Source organism: Idiotropiscis lumnitzeri, unplaced genomic scaffold (genome assembly GCF_059441095.1).
Source record: "Idiotropiscis lumnitzeri isolate Australia: NSW breed Sydney's pygmy pipehorse unplaced genomic scaffold, RoL_Ilum_1.0 HiC_scaffold_107, whole genome shotgun sequence".
NCBI classification, from domain to species: Eukaryota; Metazoa; Chordata; class Actinopteri; order Syngnathiformes; family Syngnathidae; genus Idiotropiscis; species Idiotropiscis lumnitzeri.
The window spans coordinates 10,504-21,006 of NW_028283645.1; positions in this window are offsets into that span (position 1 = coordinate 10,504).

Genomic DNA, 10,503 nt, shown 5'->3' on the forward strand with positions numbered 1-10,503 from the left:
CTGTCGGACATCTACACCGCCCGGTGCCTCAGAAGGGCTCTCAACATCGTCAAAGACAATACCCACCCAAACTCACACCTGTTCGACCTGTTGCCCTCTGGCAGGCGCTACAGATGCATCAAATCAAGGACCAATAGACTGAGAAACAGTTTCTTTCCGAGAGCCATCTCCATACTGAACTCTCACACACACACGAGACCACCCTAACCTTGCAAAACAGCATTGTGATGTGTTTCTATATGCCCTATTCAGTACTGAATTCCATTGCACTGTCTTATTTATTTATCTAATTTATATATTGTCTGTATTATTGTTGTATTGCACTGGAGAGGGGAGCCCTCTAATCTCGTTGCACACTTGAGTACAATGACAATAAAGGGATTTCTATTTCTATTCTATTCTTTTTTTAACTTTTCTCGAGGGCCATGGCGAGCCATTTCAAAAAAGCTGCACAACTAACGTATAAAATATTGATAAATTTGCTCTGCCTGATGTGTGTGTAAAGTTTCACGAGTTGTCGTTCATATTTAGAACCTCATAATCAGCGTTGTTTTATTGCCGAACAGTGCAATGCCACTCCCACAACTTTTCACGAAAAAGGATGAATTTCGTATTGTGACATCCTCATGGCCGAAACAGTCATCCGAGCATATATGAGGGCGACCTTGTTGAGTTGCACGGAGAAAAACATCCAAGAAAATAACTTGTATTAGCTTTTACCAGTTGGTGGCGCTACTACTACGATGAAAAATAAGTTGGTAGATGTCTTCAGGGCTGAAGTATCCTCAAATGTGTACAACTTCGAGAAGATAGGATCATCTGAGTCATGTTGCCGGAGCTTTTGTTGCCACAAAGTACAATCGGATTTTTCAGCACCGTAATAGCCACGCCTTTTGCCAAAACGTCACAAAATTCGGCACAGAGTAAGATCATTGTCTTGAGTCTTTTCTGACTAATTTTCAGTCGGATTCGTCAAAAGGGCACCGTGCAGTACGTGAAAATTAAAATAAAAACAAATTTTTGATTCCACTTGGCGGCGCTGTGTGTATAACAAAATAATAACATTAAGATGTCTTCAGGTCGGGACGTTTTATTTACAGGTGAAGGTTTGGATTTTTAGGAGCATGTGCAGGGGCGTTATTAAGCATTCATTTATTTGTATTAGGTTCATTTTGTCTTCTTATTATTGATATTTGACTGATTCATTAAAAGCAGACAATTATGTTTTAGGTTAATTTTTTACCTGACATGTTTCGGCGAGTCTTTCGCCTTCTTCAGAGTGTCGCATGATGGTGTCTTGAGACCCGTCTTTATCAGCTGATGTTCCATGAGGGTGTGACTTACCTGTCAAAAAAATGAAAAATCAGAGCAGTAAAAGAACAAGCACAACATGAACATTACAAATCAGCAATCACTGACCACTGCAAAAGGGAAAACCACATCATGGACCGGGAGAAGGGCAGGGTCATCCGCACCGAAGAGAACAAACAACAGCGCTGGATCAGAGAGGCCATTGAGATCTGCAAGCGAGGCATAAAAACCATGAACAGAGACAAGGGAGCCTTCATCCTCTCTACCACCTGGAGCAGCATCTTGGCGGAGTGAACGGACAGCGGGGGGCGTGACTTGCCTTCATTCTTGTGACAGGTAAGTCACGCCCTCATGGAACATCAGCTGATAAAGACGGGTCACAAGACACCATCATGTGACACTCTGAAGAAGGCGAAAGACTTTCGTATTGTGACATCCTCAAGGCCTAAACACTCATCCGATCAAAAATAAGTTGGCAGCCGTCTTCAGGGCCTGAATATCCTCAAATGTGAAAAATTTCGAGAAGATGGATCATCTGAATCATTTTGCAGGAACTTTTGTTGCCACGGAGAATAATCAGACTCTGCGGCACCGTAATAGCCACGCCCTTCGAAGGAAAGTCACAAAAATAGGGAAAGAGTAAGATCAATGTCTTGAGTCTTTTCTAGCCAATTTTCAATCGGATTCGTTAAAAGGGCACCGTGCAGGACGTCAAAATGTAAAAAATGATATTGATTGGCGCAAGGTGTATAACAGAATATAAACATATAGATGTCTTCAGGTACCGACTCTTGATGTACATGTGAAGTTTTGGATTTTTAGCAGCATGTGCAAGAGAGTTATTAAGCATTTTGTCCATTGCGGCGAAGGAAATCTTAAGTGAAAACTTCGAAGCCCCGCCCCCGTCATATAGTATTTCGGAAACAAAAAATTTTAGCCCCAGTGTTTGTCCCAGGTCTTAAGATGCTACAGACAGAATTTTAAGGCAATCAGATGAAGCCTTTAGGATCAGGGTGCAAAAGAATGACCCCTGTAAACATGCAAAAAAGGGCAAAAGTCGGACTTTCAAAAATTCATAACTCACTTCCTGTTCATATTAGACGTTAAAATATCAAATTTTTCGCCATGCCCGATGAGACTGCCAAGTTTGGTGAATTTTTGTGCATGTTTCGGGGGTCAAAAATGCAATCGAACAATCGGAAAAATAATAATAATAATAATTTCTACAAAAACAACAGGGACTTCGCAGCGGTCGCTGCTCAGGCCCTAATAATAATAATAATAATAATAATAAAAGTATTAATATTTTCTACAAAAACAATAGGGACCTCGCAGCCGTCGCAGCTCGGGCCCTAATAACAATTTCTAGAAAAACAATAGGGACCTCGCAGCGGTCACTGCTCGGGCCCTAATAATAATAATAATAATAATTTCCACAAAAACAATGGGGACCTCGTAGCGGTCGCTGCTCGGGCCCTAATAATAATTTCTACATAAACAATAGGGACCTCGCCGCGGTCGCTGCTCGGGCCCCAATAATAATTTCTACACAAAGTCCATTGTGGTGACCCGCCCCTTTTAAGTAAATTCAAAATGGCCGACTTCCTGTAAAACCTAGCTCATTGCTCCAAGAGACTTTTTTTGTAGGTCTTGGTCTTATACATACAGTGAACCCTCGCTACTTCGCGGTTCACCTTTCGCGGGTTCAGTGCTTCGCGGGTATAAAAAATATTCGGGGGCATTGTAGTTTCGCCGAGCGGCACGACGGGCGCTGGAGCGGTTAGACGGCCGGCGTGCGCCGAAGAAGAGCGTGGGCGAAGAGGAGAGTGGACGAAGAAGAGCACGTTCCCCCGGACACGATCGGTGGCGACGTTTCGCGCGGTTCGGACCGTACCAGAGCTCCGGCCGGCGTGCGTGGCAGTTAAGCCGTAGAGGAGCACCTTCCCCGGGCACGGGCGGTGCCAAGCGGCCCCTAAGTTTAACCGAATGGAAGCTCCGGAGGAGGAGGGCATGCTCGCGTCACAGTAAGCCGAAGAGGAGCACCTTCCCCGGGCACGGGCGGTTCCAAGCGGCCCCTAAGTTTAACCAAATGGAAGCTCCGGAGGAGGAGGGCATGCTCGCGTCACAGTAAGCCGAAGAGGAGCACCTTCGCCGGGCACGGGCGGTTCCAAGCGGCCCCTAAGTTTAACCGAATGGAAGCTCCGGAGGAGGCGGGCATGCTCGCGTCACAGTAAGCCGAAGAGGAGCACCTTCCCCGGGCACGGGCGGTGCCAAGCGGCCCCTAAGTTTAACCGAATGGAAGCTCCGGGGGAGGAGGGCGGGCGTGTGTCACAGTTAAGCCGAATTGGAACACCTCTTCCGCCCGGGCACGAACGGAGCGCGAAGCTGTCAGTTATGAATGAATAAATGAATAAATAAATAAATAAATAAAGAATGCCACCTTTCATTTCACAGGGCACACCGGACGGCGTACCAGCAGGTAATAGTCGGAGTAATTAAATAAATACAAAAAGAATGGCTGGGGAATAAAAAAATAATACGTTTTAATAATAATTTGTTTTTTTTGTTATAACATGAATTTCACTCTCTCTCTCTCTCTGTATATATATATATATATATATCTATATATATATATCTATATATATATATATATATATATATATTTATTATATATATTGTATTTTTTTTTTAGCATTTTTGAAGGTGCGCCGCTACTTCGCGGATTTTCAGTTTCCGCGGGTGGTCTCGGTCCCCATTAACCGCGACAACCGAGGGTTCACTGTACTCCATAAAATTTACAAAAAGCGAGGTGAAACACTCAACCAGGGCTGCTTTTTTGAACATTTCTCGAGGGCCATGGCGAGCCATTTAAAAAAAGCTGCACAACTAACGTATAAAATATTGATAAATTTGCTCTGCCTGATGTGTGTGTCAAGTTTCACGAGTTGTCGTTCATATTTAGAACCTCATAATCAGCGTTGTTTTATTGCCGGACAGTGCAATGCCACTCCCACAACTTTTCACGAAAAAGGATGAATTTCGTATTGTGACATCCTCATGGACGAAACAGTCCTCCGAGCATATATGAGGGCGACCTTGTTGAGTTGCACGGAGAAAAACATCCAAGAAAATAACTTGTATTAGCTTTTACCAGTTGGTGGCGCTACTACTACGATGAAAAATAAGTTGGTAGATGTCTTCAGGGTTGAAGTATCCTCAAATGTGTACAACTTCGAGAAGATAGGATCATCTCAGTCATGTTGCCGGAGCTTTTGTTGCCACAAAGTACAATCGGACTTTTCAGCACCGTAATAGCCACGCCTTTTGCCAAAACGTCACAAAACTCGGCAGAGAGTAAGATCATTGTCTTGAGTCTTTTCTGACTAATTTTCAGTCGGATTCGTCAAAAGGGCACCGTGCAGTACGTGAAAATTTAAATAAAAACAAATTTTTTATTCCACTTGGCGGCGCTGTGTGTATAACAAAATAATAACATAAAGATGTCTTCAGGTCGGGACATTTTATTTACAGGTGAAGGTTTGGATTTTTAGGAGCATGTGCAGGGGAGTTATTAAGCATTCATTTATTTGTATTAGGTTCATTTTGTCTTCTTATTATTGATATTTGACAGATTCATTAAAAGCAGACAATTATGTTTTCGGTAAATTTTTTACCTGACATGTTTCGGCGAGTCTTTCGCCTTCTTCAGAGTGTCGCATGATGGTGTCTTGAGACCCGTCTTTATCAGCTGATGTTCCATGAGGGTGTGACTTACCTGTCAAAAAAATGAAAAATCAGAGCAGTAAAAGAACAAGCACAACATGAACATTACAAATCAGCAATCACTGACCACTTCAAAAGGGAAAACCACATCATGGACCGGGAGAAGGGCAGGGTCATCCGCACAGAAGAGAACAAACAACAGCGCTGGATCAGAGAGGCCATTGAGATCTGCAAGCGAGGCATAAAAACCATGAACAGAGACAAGGGAGCCTTCATCCTCTCTACCACCTGGACCAGCATCTTGGCGGAGTTAACGGACAGCGGGGGGCGTGACTTGCCTTCATTCTTGTGACAGGTAAGTCACGCCCTCATGGAACATCAGCTGATAAAGACGGGCCACAAGACACCATCATGTGACACTCTGAAGAAGGCGAAAGACTTTCGTATTGTGACATCCTCAAGGCCTAAACACTCATCCGAGCAAATATAAGGTAGATTTTGTTAACCTGCCCGGAGAAAAACATCAACGAAAATAATTTGTATTTGTTTTAACCAGTTGGTGGCGCTACCACTGCGATCAAAAATAAGTTGGCAGCCGTCTTCAGGGCCTGAATATCCTCAAATGTGAAAAATTTCGAGAAGATGGATCATCTGAATCATTTTGCAGGAACTTTTGTTGCCACGGAGAATAATCAGACTCTGCGGCACCGTAATAGCCACGCCCTTCGAAGGAAAGTCACAAAAATAGGGATAGAGTAAGATCAATGTCTTGAGTCTTTTCTAGCCAATTTTCAATCGGATTCGTTAAAAGGGCACCGTGCAGTACGTCAAAATGTAAAAAATTATATTGATTGGCGCAAGGTGTATAACTGAATATAAACATATAGATGTCTTCAGGTACCGACTCTTTATGTACATGTGAAGTTTTGGATTTTTAGCAGCATGTGCAAGAGAGTTATTAAGCATTTTGTCCATTGCGGCGAAGGAAATCTTAAGTGAAAACTTCGAAGCCCCGCCCCCGTCATATAGTATTTCGGAAACAAAAAGTTTTAGCCCCAGTGTTTGTCCCAGGTCTTAAGATGCTACAGACAGAATTTTAAGGCAATCAGATGAAGCCTTTAGGATCAGGGTGCAAAAGAATGACCCCTGTAAACATGCAAAAAAGGGCAAAAGTCGGACTTTCAAAAATTCATAACACACTTCCTGTTCATATTAGACGTTAAAATATCAAATTTTTCGCCATGCCCGATGAGACTGCCAAGTTTGGTGAGTTTTTGTGCATGTTTCGGGGGTCAAAAATGCAATCGAACAATCGGAAAAATAATAATAATAATAATTTCTACAAAAACAATAGGGACTTCGCAGCGGTCGCTGCTCAGGCCCTAATAATAATAATAATAATAATAATAATAAAAGTAATAATATTTTCTACAAAAACAATAGGGACCTCGCAGCCGTCGCAGCTTGGGCCCTAATAACAATTTCTAGAAAAACAATAGGGACCTCGCAGCGGTCACTGCTCGGGCCCTAATAATAATAATAATAATAATTTCCACAAAAACAATGGGGACCTCGTAGCGGTCGCTGCTCGGGCCCTAATAATAATTTCTACATAAACAATAGGGACCTCGCCGCGGTCGCTGCTCGGGCCCCAATAATAATTTCTACACAAAGTCCATTGTGGTGACCCGCCCCCTTTTAAGTAAATTCAAAATGGCCGACTTCCTGTAAAACCTAGCTTATTGCTCCAAGAGACTTTTTTGTAGGTCTTGGTCTTATACATACAGTGAACCCTCGCTACTTCGCGGTTCACCTTTCGCGGGTTCAGTGCTTCGCGGGTATAAAAAATATTCGGGGGCATTGTAGTTTCGCCGAGCGGCACGACGGGGCGCTGGAGCGGTTAGACGGCCGGCGTGCGCCGAAGAAGAGCGTGGGCGAAGAGGAGAGTGGACGAAGAAGAGCACGTTCCCCCGGACACGATCGGTGACGACGTTTCGCGCGGTTCGGACCGTACCAGAGCTCCGGCCGGCATGTGTGGCAGTTAAGCCGTAGAGGAGCACCTTCCCCGGGCACGGGCGGTGCCAAGCGGCCCCTAAGTTTAACCGAATGGAAGCTCCGGAGGAGGAGGGCATGCTCGCGTCACAGTAAGCCGAAGAGGAGCACCTTCCCCGGGCACGGGCGGTTCCAAGCGGCCCCTAAGTTTAACCGAATGGAAGCTCCGGAGGAGGAGGGCATGCTCGCGACACAGTAAGCCGAAGAGGAGCACCTTCCCCGGGCACGGGCGGTGCCAAGCGGCCCCTAAGTTTAACCGAATGGAAGCTCCGGGGGAGGAGGGTGGGCGTGTGTCACAGTTAAGCCGAATTGGAGCACCTCTTCCGCCCGGGCACGAGCGGAGCGCGAAGCTGTCAGTTATGAATGAATAAATGAATAAATAAATAAATAAATAAAGAATGCCACCTTTCATTTCACTGGGCACACCGGACGGCGTACCAGCAGGTAAAAGTCGGAGTAATTAAATAAATACAAAAAGAATGGCTGGGGAATAAAAAAATAATACGTTTTAATAATAATTTGTTTTTTTTGTTATAACATGAATTTCACTCTCTCTCTCCCCGTATATATATATATATATATATATATATTGTATTTTTTTTTAAGCATTTTTGAAGGTGCGCCGCTACTTCGCGGATTTTCAGTTTTCGCGGGTGGTCTCGGTCCCAACTAACCGCGATAACCGAGGGTTCACTGTACTCCACAAAATTTACAAAAAGCGAGGTGAAACACTCAACCAGGGCTGCTCTGCATGTTGTGCTGGGCCACCTGGAACAACAGCGGAGCTATGCAAGGATGCTCTTTGTGGACTACAGCTCGGCATTCAACACGATCATCCCAGACATCCTCGTCGCCAAACTGGACACTCTCGGCCTCCCTGCCCTCACACACATCTGGATTAAGGACTTTCTGACCAACAGACCCCAGACTGTGTTGCTCGGCCCCTACACGTCCTCCACCCTCATGGTGAGCACCGGTTCCCCCCAAGGATGCGTGCTGAGCCCTCTCCTGTACGCCCTCTACACCTACGACTGCAGCCCGGCCCACGGCAACAACACCATCGTCAAGTTTGCTGACGACACGACAGTGGTCGGTCTGATCTCGGAAGGTGACGAGACAGCCTACAGAGAGGAGGTAGGGAGACTGACAACTTGGTGCAAGGACAACAGACTGCACCTTAACTCTGCTAAAACAAAGGAGATTGTCGTCGACTTCAGGAGGAACAAGACGCTGCCGCCCCCCCTCTGCATCGAAGGCGTGTGTGTGGAGAGGGTCCACACGTTCAAGTTCCTGGGAGTACAGATCTCCGATGACCTTTCTTGGAGTCACAACACCACAGCAGTGGTAAAGAAGGTCCGCCAACGTCTGCACTTCCTGAGAGTCCTCAGGAAATTCAACCTGGACAGGAAGCTGCTGCTGGCCTTCTACCACTCGTCCATCGAGAGCCTGCTGACGTACTGTGTCTCCACCTGGTACAGCGGCTGCACTGAGGCGGACAGAGTGAGGCTCCAGAGGACAGTCAAAACAGCGCAAAGGATTATTGGCTGCCCTCTCCCCTCGCTGTCGGACATCTACACTGCCCGGTGCCTCAGAAGGGCTCTCAACATCGTCAAAGACAATACCCACCCAAACTCACACCTGTTCGACCGGTTGCCCTCTGGCAGGCGCTACAGATGCATCAAATCAAGGACCAATAGACTGAGAAACAGTTTCTTTCCGAGAGCCATCTCCATACTGAACTCTCACACACACACACGAGACCACCCTAACCTTGCAAAACAGCATTGTGATGTGTTTCTATATGCCCTATTCAGTACTGAATTCCATTGCACTGTCTTATTTATTTATCTAATTTATATATTGTCTGTATTATTGTTGTATTGCACTGGAGAGGGGAGCCCTCTAATCTCGTTGCACACTTGAGTACAATAACAATAAAGGGATTTCTATTTCTATTCTATTCTTTTTTTAACTTTTCTCGAGGGCCATGGCGAGCCATTTCAAAAAAGCTGCACAACTAACGTATAAAATATTGATAAATTTGCTCTGCCTGATGTGTGTGTAAAGTTTCACGAGTTGTCGTTCATATTTAGAACCTCATAATCAGCGTTGTTTTATTGCCGAACAGTGCAATGCCACTCCCACAACTTTTCACGAAAAAGGATGAATTTCGTATTGTGACATCCTCATGGCCGAAACAGTCATCCGAGCATATATGAGGGCGACCTTGTTGAGTTGCACGGAGAAAAACATCCAAGAAAATAACTTGTATTAGCTTTTACCAGTTGGTGGCGCTACTACTACGATGAAAAATAAGTTGGTAGATGTCTTCAGGGCTGAAGTATCCTCAAATGTGTACAACTTCGAGAAGATAGGATCATCTGAGTCATGTTGCCGGAGCTTTTGTTGCCACAAAGTACAATCGGACTTTTCAGCACCGTAATAGCCACGCCTTTTGCCAAAACGTCACAAAATTCGGCAGAGAGTAAGATCATTGTCTTGAGTCTTTTCTGACTAATTTTCAGTCGGATTCGTCAAAAGGGCACCGTGCAGTACGTGAAAATTAAAATAAAAACACATTTTTGATTCCACTTGGCGGCGCTGTGTGTATAACAAAATAATAACATTAAGATGTCTTCAGGTCGGGACGTTTTATTTACAGGTGAAGGTTTGGATTTTTAGGAGCATGTGCAGGGGCGTTATTAAGCATTCATTTATTTGTATTAGGTTCATTTTGTCTTCTTATTATTGATATTTGACTGATTCATTAAAAGCAGACAATTATGTTTTAGGTTAATTTTTTACCTGACATGTTTCGGCGAGTCTTTCGCCTTCTTCAGAGTGTCGCATGATGGTGTCTTGAGACCCGTCTTTATCAGCTGATGTTCCATGTGGGTGTGACTTACCTGTCAAAAAAATGAAAAAATCAGAGCAGTAAAAGAACAAGCACAACATGAACATTACAAATCAGCAATCACTGACCACTGCAAAAGGGAAAACCACATCATGGACCGGGAGAAGGGCAGGGTCATCCGCACCGAAGAGAACAAACAACAGCGCTGGATCAGAGAGGCCATTGAGATCTGCAAGCGAGGCATAAAAACCATGAACAGAGACAAGGGAGCCTTCATCCTCTCTACCACCTGGAGCAGCATCTTGGCGGAGTGAACGGACAGCGGGGGGCGTGACTTGCCTTCATTCTTGTGACAGGTAAGTCACGCCCTCATGGAACATCAGCTGATAAAGACGGGTCACAAGACACCATCATGTGACACTCTGAAGAAGGCGAAAGACTTTCGTATTGTGACATCCTCAAGGCCTAAACACTCATCCGAGCAAATATAAGGTAGATTTTGTTAACCTGCCCGGAGAAAAAAATCAACGAAAATAATTTGTATTTGTTTTAACCAGTTGGTG